The sequence below is a fragment of the Geotrypetes seraphini genome, chromosome 2 (genome assembly GCF_902459505.1).
Source record: "Geotrypetes seraphini chromosome 2, aGeoSer1.1, whole genome shotgun sequence".
NCBI lineage: Eukaryota > Metazoa > Chordata > Amphibia > Gymnophiona > Dermophiidae > Geotrypetes > Geotrypetes seraphini.
Window position 1 is genome coordinate 236648899 of NC_047085.1, and position 10914 is coordinate 236659812.

Consider the following 10914-nt stretch of genomic DNA (forward strand, 5'->3'; position numbering starts at 1 on the left):
GGAGGATACCATATAGGATTTTGAAAGTTAAACAGGCGCATTTATAGTGGACCCTGGCGATTATCAGAAGCCAGTGGAGCTTGGCCAGGAGCGGGGAGACATGGTCAAATTTACTTTTAGCGAAGATGAGCTTGGCCGCGGCATTCTGAATCCGTTGGAGTCTGTGGAGGTTTTTCTTAGTTAGGCTTAAGAGATAGAGTTGCAATAGTCCAATCTGGAGAGGATGATGGATTGGACAAGGAGGGTAAAATGTTTTTGATGGAAGCAGGATCTAACTTTCCTCAGCATGTGAAGGCTGAAAAAGCATTTTTTTACCAAGGATTGGAGGTGGTCATTGAAGGACAATGTGGAATCAATGATGATGCCCAAGACCTTGCTCGAGAACTCAAGCTGCAGAGAGGAGCCAGAGGATAGTGGGATGGAGGTGGGTAGGTGATCTAGCTTTGGACCGAGCCAAAGAAGTCTTGTTTTGGACTCATTCAATTTCATTTGCACAGTGTGGGCCCAGGATTGTAGGTTCATTATACAAGAGGATATGTTCTTAGACAGGTCGGTGAGGTTCGAATGGGTCTCGAGGAGAATGAGGATGTCGTCTGCATAAGTGTAAATTGTTTCAAGGGGGGATAGGTGGAGGAGTTTTAGGGAGGACATATAGATGTTGAAAAGGATAGGGGATAGTGGAGAGCCTTGCGGGACTCCACAATTCGGTTTCCAGGGGGAGGATGAGGTGCCATTCATGTTAACAATGTAAGAACGAGAGCGGAGGAATTTAGAGAACCAACCTAGGACTGTGGAGTTGATACCTATCTCAGAGAGTTGGTAAACAAGAATATCATGGTGAACAACGTCGAAAGCAGCGGAAAGGTCAAATTGTAGGAGGACGGCGAACTTGTTTCGAGAGTGAAGTTGTTGAACCCTTGAAATCAGGGAAGACAGTAGGGATTCGGTGCTGAAGTTAGGACGAAAGCCATATTGATAGGGTAAAAGAATAGAGAATCTCTCTAAGTATGATGAGAGTTGGGAAGAAATGATGGACTCTAGCATCTTGGTTAGGAGAGGGATATTTGCAATTAGGTGATAGCTGGATGGTATGGAAGGGTCAAGGTCAGATTTTTTCAGTAGTGGGGTCAAGGCGATATGACCCATTTCTGGGGAGAAATGGCCCGACTGAAGGGCGGAGTTTATGAGAATGGTGATAGAAGAACTAGCCTAAGTGGGAATGTTCTCGTATAGGTAGGAGGGGAATGGGTCCAAGGAGCAATTACAGGATTTCAGTTTGAGGCAGAGAACGAGGACCAGGGATTCAGATACGCACTCAAAGGTGGTCCAGGATCTGTCAGCTGGGATAGGGTTGGAGACCATTAGGGTGGGAGTGGAATCAGTGGGCACTAGGGAGTTGTAAGAGACTGAAGGAGGGAAAGAGCATCTCAAGGAAGAAACCTTATCGTTGAAGAATTTTGCTAGAACATCAGCTGAGGGAGAGGAGGGGAGCAAGGTGGGGTCTCTTTTGGAGGTTAGGGAGCGCCAGATGTTGAACAGAGTACTGCTTTGATTGTTGGACCTGGAGATAATATTATTGTCATTTATAGCTAGAGACATATGATCAAGAAACTGTTTTATTTTACTCTTGTGATTATGCTAAACGTACCGAGGGCCTCAAAATAGTACCTGGCGGGCCGCATGTGCCTTGCGGGCCGCAAGTTTGAGACCACTGCTCTACACCATTCCCTTCTCGGTTAGGCTGAGAACTTTTCAGTTGCCCCTCATATATTCAATGCTATCCAGATAGCAATATGGAATAAATTTAAAATGTGAGGCCAGCATTTTAAAGAAATCTTACTGCAGAATTTAACTCTTGATTGGTTGATGGTTAAAGATACAGTATTCAAACTGGACAAGTTTTACTGATTTTCCCTATAGCATTCTCCCAACAAAATTCTAAGAAAGTGCATTGTTTTGTGATCATCATACAATATCAGTACATTTGTTATGATTTTACTGTGCAAACTGCAAATGAGTCTATTGCAGTAACACAGCTGTGCATGCTCCCAGCAGCCAGGCTGGCGTAGCTCCCAGCTTTTATTTATGGGCTGCCAGCCTACCATAAACATGGACACCATAGCAAGAAGTGCAGTGAAGAGCCATCTTTACCATGTACACACTACATTAAAATCACTATCTGGTAGATTTAGCAAACATAATAACACTGTATATTTAGCTTTCTGGCTACTAACAAGCAATCTATTGCAAAATACTGAGAATTTTAAAATGAAATAATCTTGCTAAAACTTTTGCTTCCTTTTTCCCTTCCATTTAATGGTAAAGAAATCGACATATAGGAATATTTTTTTAAGTAACAACAAATGGGATGTGGCATAAGGTACTTTTCATATAAAATATTAAAATGAAACAGTATATACTATCGATTATCGTTAAAGTAAAACATATACGTCCATATCTGTATGTATGCGTTCATGTGTAAAATACAGTGGTTGAACTCTGGGGATTTTTGTTTTAGTCTCTTCTTTTTCCTCTCTGGCTGTCTCTCCTTCTCTCTCCTTTTGTTTGTAGAAAATATTTCTCTCCTGAGTTGTCAATTCAAGCCGGTCTTAAGCGGTTTGTTCCAGTTTCAGCCGGTCTCCACTGGTTTCCTGGAATGAGAAAGCTGTAAGAGGTTGCCTTGAATAGCTGGAGGAGAGCCATCTGGAAGCTCAGAACAGGGCAGCTGTCAGACGGAAGCAAGCTTAGCATGCTGACTGGCTCCGGTCTGGCGGCCGTGCCAGGCTTTATTTCCTGCACAAAGGGAGCTGGAGGGAGGAAGGGGTGGGGGAGGTTTATCGTTTTCACAGTCTGCTGCAGAGAGGAGAGGGAGAGAGAGAAAGGGGGGGAGGGGAGGTCACTGGTGTCAATTACTGAGCTCTGGGTTTGTGAGCAGCTGCAGCTGTCGGTTGGTGAGAGACTGTAAGCAGAAAAGGGTTTAGTGTGCATCTATGGGAGCGAGTAGATATTTGTTTTGTCACGCTTAGCCACACCCTTAAGGCTGCTTGTCTTTTCTTTTGTCTCCAAACTCCCCTGGAGGAAGATTGTGAAGCTAAAACAGTTGGGTGTTATACAGAAATGTACTTTTAACTACCATCCAGTATAATTTTTTTGTTTTATTTTTCAGAGGCTTGGCCTATTATGCAAGTGGTGAAAGAAATTTAAATAGGAAAGCCATCTTCAAAAGCTCTAGTTATCTTTTGACAAAGTTGCTTATCTTAAAATTGGTGTATTGTGTAAATTTATTCTAAGTAAAAAAAAAAAAAAATATGGTTGTGGTTTTGAGATTTGTTGCTCTTAAGTCATGGGGTTGTTCTCAAAACTGTAGAAGTGTATTTTCTTCTACAAAACATTTCTATAAGCCTCTTCTCCCTGTAACTGAAATTTTCTTGCAGAAATAGTTAAATCTTAAACTGCAGTATATCAGACCCCATGATGGGAAGAAATTTTTGCTCATGTTATTTATTACACCACATTGCAGTTTTCTTAAGGTCCACAAAAAGGAGGTTTATTGGTGAAATTTTTCTGTAATAAAATCAGCTGATAGTTTTAAAGGCTATCTTGATCTGATTTTATTTCTCACCTCCAAAATTTAATCTGATAAATATAAATACTCATCCTGGGACCTTGTCTTTTCTCCCTCTACACTTCTTCCCTTGGCACTCTAATCTCCCATGGCTTCCATTACCAACTCTATACAGATGACTCACAAATCGACCTCTCTACATCTGAAATTTCTACGAGAATCCAGGCCTATCAGCCTGTCTGACATTGTTACATGGATCTCTTGCTGCCACCTTAAATGAAACACAGCCAAGCCTGAACTCCTTATCTTTCCTCCTAAAACTGCCTCTCCCCTTCCCCCTTTCTCTATTTCAGTTAATAATGCTCTTATCCTCCCTGTCTCATTGGCTCACAACCTTGGGTTCATCTTTGACTCATCTCTTTCCTTCTCTTCGCATATCCATCAGATTGCCAAAACTTGTTTCTATTATAACGTCACTAAAATCAGGTCAGTTCTCTTTGAGCATACTGGCAGGACACTCATCCACACTCTCGTCATCCCTCATCTGGATTACTGCAATGTGCTTCTCACAGGTCTTCTGCTAAGCCATCTCTCTCCCCTTCAATCTGTTCAAAATACTGCTACATGCCTTGTATTCCACCACTGTACTTATGCTCAAGTCGCTTCACTGGCTCCCTATTTCCACATACAGTTCAAACTCCTCTTTCTGACCTACAAGTGTATTCACTCAGTATCTCTCTCTATACTCCACCCCAGATACTTAATTCATCAGATAAGTCTCTTTTATTGGTACCTTTCTTCTCTGTCCCTTCTATCTTGGTGCTCTATATGCCTGCAACAACTGCTTGACTCAGTACGTTGGGATCTGTCTCTGGCTGTATTCAAATCCAGGCTGCAAGTCCAATTTTTTGAAGCTGCATTTAAGTCTTAACCTTACCAATTTGTTAAGCACCCAAATCTGTTCATTCCCTCTGTAGTCCCAACCCTATTCACTTCATCAGTCTCCTTGTAATTCCCTACCTGATCAGCATGTATAGATTAATCTTTTTGTCCTGTGTGTCTGTCATAATTAGATTGTAAGCTCTTTTGAGCAGGGACCATCTCTTTTGTGTTTAATATAGTGCGCTGCATGCATGCTACCCTTTTTTTCTGACTAAACAGTGCTCCAATCAGCTCATCCTTGAAAGCAAAGAAAGCACATGACAAAAATATATAGATTGCATACATAACAATTTGCAAAAGCTTAAAAACAGAAAAAAACAGATACATACCTTTGCATGGCTTCTATTTCATTGCAAATGGAGGTTTGCAGCTGCACAATGGTGACCTCATTGTGAGATCATCAAGGTGCACCTGCAAGGTAGAATGCCACAATTAAAATATATGCTGGGGAGCTGAACTTATGACCTCTAGAAGAGGAGCACAGGGCTTTTACTTATTGAGCTATAGCAGCTTCCAGGCAGGTATCTCCGACTGCCCTGTGATATGATAGCTTAGAGATCTGCTAAGCTATCATATCACAGGGCAGTCAGAGACACCTGCCTGGAAGCTGCTATAGCTCAATAAGTAAAAGCCCTGTGCTCCTCTTCCAGAGCTCATAAGTTCAAATCCCAACCAGCTCCCCAGCACATATTTTAATTGTGGCATTCTACCTTGTAGATGCACCTTGATGATCTCACAATGAGGTCACCATTGTGCAGCTGCAAACATCCATTTACAATGAAGTAGAAGCCATGCTAAGGTCTGTATCTGGTTTTTTTTTTCTGTTTTTAAGCTTTTGCAAATAAAATTATGTATGCAATCTATATATTTTTTTGTCATGTGCTTTCTTTGCTTTCAAGAATGAACTGATTGGAGCACTGTTTAGTCAGAAAAATAAGGGTAGCTTTTTAGCAAGAAAACTAAAGCTATGTTTTTCATGTGCTGTGCTTCAGTTAATGGATCTTTTCCTCTAATTAGCAAATGACATTGCTGTTTGTCCACAAAAATAGGTTGTGCATGCAATATATCTGTTTTGCTGTGCCCCATTTATGTGGTGCCTTATTAAATGTATTTTGAGCTTAATAAAGCAAAAATTAAAACCCAGAGAGCTATTTAGCAGACACATTAAGGACATCCAAAGAGTGCCTAAGTTCCGTCCATAGAACTCAGATCTATTTGAAGCCCAAACTAAGCTCAAAAGTAGACCTGGTTTTCATTAGCCTACAATATAGGTATGATATGGATGCCCTAGGTCGCTCAGTGTTATGTAAATGAATCAAAGGATGCCCAAATTGAGTCATTGCCCAAACCAAGCCCACACCTATTGAGTTAGGCGTGAGTTTTAAACATGGGCGTCCAAGAAATTGTGGCTTTGTCTACAAAGTGGCGTCCACGTTCTTTGGACGCCTAAAGCACACCTAACTTTAGGCATGACTTAGGTGTCCTTTATAGAATCAGGGCCAAAATGTTTTAGAATGTTTAATTTTTAACAATATTATATTTAAAAATTTCAGTGTTACTTGAAAATATATCATATATGAAATATGTTTCAGTAATCTCATACACATTGCTCAGGTGAAATAAATTTCCAGTGCAATAGCTGTATTATGCTAGACAAGCGGGTAGTTTCCCCATTCCCAGTAGCTCTGCAGAAGGAATCCACTCTGGATTTTTTTCTGTAATCCTCTTACTTCACTGGGAGCTCTATTGCCACCTACAAATTTTTTCTTCTCCATGCTAGCCTGCAGGAGTGTTTTGGTTCTGTTCTCCCTTTTTCTTTATTTTATTTGGTCATTTTAGTTATTTTTGCTGGTTTCAGAGCTTCAAGATCAACTCTGCCTGCAAGGAGAAGCAGTCTGAGATCTGTAGCTGACAAACCAATCCCTTGTGGTACCTGTTGGCCAGCCTGAAAAAGTGTTTTTGGAGCTCAAGGCCATCCCCACTTACTGTTCCTCATCTAATGCTTAGCAGGGGTTTGAGTGCAGGCTGTTAGGCTTCAATAGGAAGCTCAGCGGTGTCTCGCAGGGTGCCGGCTGCTTATTCACCACCACTCTTTATTAGCACATCCTTCAGTCCATGGGAGTAGGGATACGATCAGATATCAAGTCTGACTGGCAGCGCAAAGATCAGCAGTGGAAAGGAACTTCCAGCATGAGACAGCAACTTTTTCTCCTTTCCCAGCTTACTGTAAAGAGCTGAGGCAGGCTGCAGCACATTCCCAGCACAGGGCACAGTGAGAGAAATTGGGAGGGAGGGGGATCTGAAATTGCATGTTCTCTTGTGTTCCCCCTCAAAAATCCTATTTTAGCTGATTTTTTTGCTTTTAAGTTGTTTTAGCAATTTTTGGTGCCAAAATATGATGGCAGCCATCTTGGATTTTTTTCAAACATTTTGTGCAGCTAATCGATTCTTTTTGCCTCAAAGTTTATTAGGATGGAGTCCTTGGGCTCTTTTATCACTAATCCATGCAATGATTGCACAAATTTTGTGCCTTGAGCATCCGTGTGCCACGTTACGCACTGAATGAGAAGGAGAGGCATGAGCTTCAGGCTTAGCCTCTCCTTTGCTTTTTGGCTTGAGGGAAGGGCGGCTAGCCTGTGTAGGTAAGCTATTCTTTTTTTTCAGGTCCTGGAAACAGTGACCATTCCACTTAAAAGAGCATGGAAGCCACAGAGCCTAAAAAGTGTAAACTGGAGTCATCTTGGTGTCTCTTTGCTCACTGGTTCATTTTTTTTCCTTTGGAATGCAACAATTTAACATGGAAAGCCTTCCAGGAGAGCCATTCTCCTAAAGCACAGACTTCCCATGCTTTGGACACAGCACATCAGCACAGAGCCCCTCGGGTTTTGTAACTCACAGTCTCACACTGCTCAGCCCTTGGGAGGTGTTTGCAAGTGATACTGATATCTCTCTCTTTATCACTATTGTTCACAGACGTGCCTCCAGTATCAGGGGTGTCTGCTCCACAAACTAGCGCTTTAGATCCTGTTTTGGCCTTGAATTCTGGTGATGATCCCAAGCTCCTGCGCTTATTTAAGCCCACAGCCCTGCCAGATCTAATTTCGGAGTCTTTGCATGAACTAAATTTGGACTCCCAGCCAGTTCCTTTTATTTCTTCCTCCCTGAGATATGGAGTGAGAGTTCAGTCTGTGGCATTTCCCTGGCATCCGGACATTAATATTTCAATCACAGAACAGTGAGATTCTCCTGAGGGGTCTCTCAAGATAGCAAGAGCCATGTTTTGCCTGTATCCTATGGCGCAGGTGTGCCAGTAGCTGTTTGCTCAGTCTAAAGGGGATTCTTTGGTTGCATGGGTTAATAAGCATATATCCCTTCCAAGTGAGAGAGGTGTTGAGCTTAAAGGTATGCAGGACCTCCACATTGATGTGGTTCTCAAGTCTCTTTGAGGCATTGACTTTGGGAGTCAAAGCAGCCTCAGCGGCATCCTTTGTAACATGTGTCTACCTTTCTAGGTTACATACTTTGGACAGTGATGGAGCTGAGCTCTGGAGTGGATTATGTGGCTGATGCTCTCTATGACATTATTTGTGCCTTGGGTAAGGCATCCACTTATTCTATTTCTGCTCATAGAATGCTCTGGATCAGGCAGTAGGATGAAGATTTCACCTTTAAAGCCACTCTAAGCAGACTCCCTTTTAAGGAGCAGTTGTTTGGGAAAGGACTGGATGATGTCATGAACTCTGTGGTGGACCATTGTCCCAAGTTTTTGCCGGAGAGCAGGCCCAGAACTTCTAGAGGCTCAAGGCGTTCTAATTTTTGTAACTCCTGGAGATCTCAACAGTATTCCAGTTCCACATCCCAGAGGTTCTCCTAGCACCCTAGGCAGAGGTTTTTCATATCTATACTTCCCCAGTCTTCAGCACTCCAAGCCACTCCTTCCTCCAAGAATTCGCAATGATGCCAGGTTGGAGGAGGTCCCTCTCAAAATTGGGGACTGCCTTTTAGCATTTCTTCTGGCCAGCAGCTTTGCTCACATATCTCATATATTCTAGCCTAGTCAGCTCCATCAGTGTGGGTCTATCTTCAAGTCTTGGGACCCAGGGCATCCACAATAGATGTGGTTCCTTGGGTGAGGGCCCGCATACATCCTCAACCTGTTTGGCTCTTGAGTTGGTCCCTGCAGATGGACTCATTGCAGACGTCTCAGCCCTGGACATTGGAAGCTTGGGCCAGCATGGATTGGTGGCTCCATTCCAAATCCCTTGCCAAGGGCATGCCCCTTCAGATATCTTAATGGGTAGATGTAATGATGCCAGTCTCATTGCAAACGTCATCCAATTTGGGGGCGCTGTTTGCCCTCAGAGGAAGTGATCAATCAATAGACTGGACCTGCGAACAATTCATCTGGCTCTGGTGAAATTACAGAAGACTGGAGGGCCAAGTGGTCAGACTGTTCACCAATAATGCGACAGCAGTGACACATGTAAAAAATCAGGGTGGCATCTGGAACGTCTATCTGGGTCTGGAAACTCGCCACCTCTTTCACTAGATGGAGCGTCCTCTACAGGTGCTATCAGCAGGGCAAATGGTGAGAGTGGACACTGTCCAAACCAACTTCCTCAGCAGACAGACCTTAGACCTGGATGAGTGGACACTGTCAGTGACAGCATTTCAATTCATTGTTCAGCGCTGGTGTCTGTCTCATTTCAACCTCATAGTGACGGCATACAGGTTTTTCAGTCAAAGACATGAGGCTGGAAGCAAGGGTCTAGATGCTCTAATCCAGCTGTGGCCTTGGGGCATACCCTGGTACATTAACTGTTAAAGGAAATATTTATAAACTATAAAAAGTTTTACCTCATGCAAAATTGTCATTTTTTAAATAAGACATTAACCATTTTTTCTGCGGCTCTCTAAGTACCCAATTTTTTTCTGCAGCCTCACAGAAGTTTAACATCTTTCTTTTCTCAAAACTGACATTTCAATCACAATACTGAAAATAAAATCATTTTCCCTACCTTTGTTGTATGGTGACTTTATTTTTCTGTGGGCCTTCTTGTCCTTTTGACTGTTTTTCTCTCCATCTTCACTTTCTGCCTTGCATCCATCTTTGGCATTAACTTGACATTCAATTTTTTCAAAATCTACTTTTCCATGTCTTCCCTTCCTATCTCTCTCTCTCTCTCCTTCCCTCCCTATTTCCATGGTCTGACATCTCCCTCCTTCCTGTCTTTCCCCTGGTCTAGCACCTGTCTCCTTCCCTCCTCCCATGCCCTGGCCTCTCTCCCTCCCCTCCATGGTCTGGTATCTCCTTTCCTTTCCCTCTCATGGACTTGGCATCTCTTGTTTCTCTCCTCTACCTGTCTTTCTTCTCCCTCCTTCATTCTCTCCCCCCCCAATTGAGTACAGCAGCATTTCTCTTCCTCCTTCCCTGTCTCACACACCTGTCAGAAGTGCAGCATTCATAACTCGCTGCTCTTGCATGCTTTGGGCCTTCTTTGCTGCCGGGTCCCACCTACTATCTGTGTCCATGGAGAAAGGCCCAAAGCAAGCAAGAGCAGCGAGTTGTAGGTCTCTCTTCTGTGCCTCCCTCCGGCGAGTGTTTAGTTTCTGGCTGGCTCCCTTGCTTTAGTCGTTTTTCCATTCAAAGGCGCAGGTGGTGGCTCCTCACGCAATCTGCACCTGCGTCAGAAACCTCTCTGATGTCCTGATGTCAAGAGGCTTCCGACGCAGGCATGGATCGTGCGAGGAGCTGCCGCCATCCGCAGCTTTGAATGGAAAAATGACTGCAGAAAGGGAGCCAGCCAGAAACTAAACACTCGATCATCGCATCCAGATCATGGGCCACAAAATAGTACCTAGTAGATGTTAAATAGATCAAATGAGAAATCTTGAGTAAAGTACTTATAGAAATTTCTTAGCTGATCTCTATAAAGGCAGCTGGGGCCCCTTGATTATGGGAAAGATTTGAACTATGCCTTGTTTAAGTAAACATTTTTGAAAAAAGTATTTTTTGTGGACTAAAATTTTCTGTAATTATTAATGTGTGTGTTTTACATTTTATAATTTCTATATTTATTTTGTACTTTTGTTAAATTACTCTAAATAATCTATTAGCCAGGAAGGCAATATATAAATTGATTCCTGGTATTTCTGGGGTTATGAGTGAATGGGAAGCCATGTTATATAAATGTGCTACATGACTCATCATTCAGCATTTAAGTAATCAAAAATCATTCTCTGTGCTGTACATGTTATTCTTAATTTGTTATAATGGTTAATTATTTACATTAAAGGTCCTCACACCTTTCCATTTTCTTAAATCAAAATGGATGAATTCATGCATTGTGGTGCAAACTGGCAGCTCATGAGATTTGAAACAAAGCCAATGAAAGGCAGCTCATGAG

General features: G+C 42.6%; 1 long non-coding RNA gene across 1 annotated transcript; it reads right to left on the reverse strand.

Annotated features, from left to right (window-relative positions):
- Positions 1-1766: 1766 nt before the first annotated feature.
- On the reverse strand, positions 1767-9585 carry LOC117356001. The gene is made up of 2 exons (XR_004538504.1): positions 9526-9585; positions 1767-2651 (listed from the first exon to the last, which is right to left on the reverse strand). It is a non-coding gene; the product is annotated as an uncharacterized LOC117356001 (long non-coding RNA).
- Positions 9586-10914: the final 1329 nt, after the last annotated feature.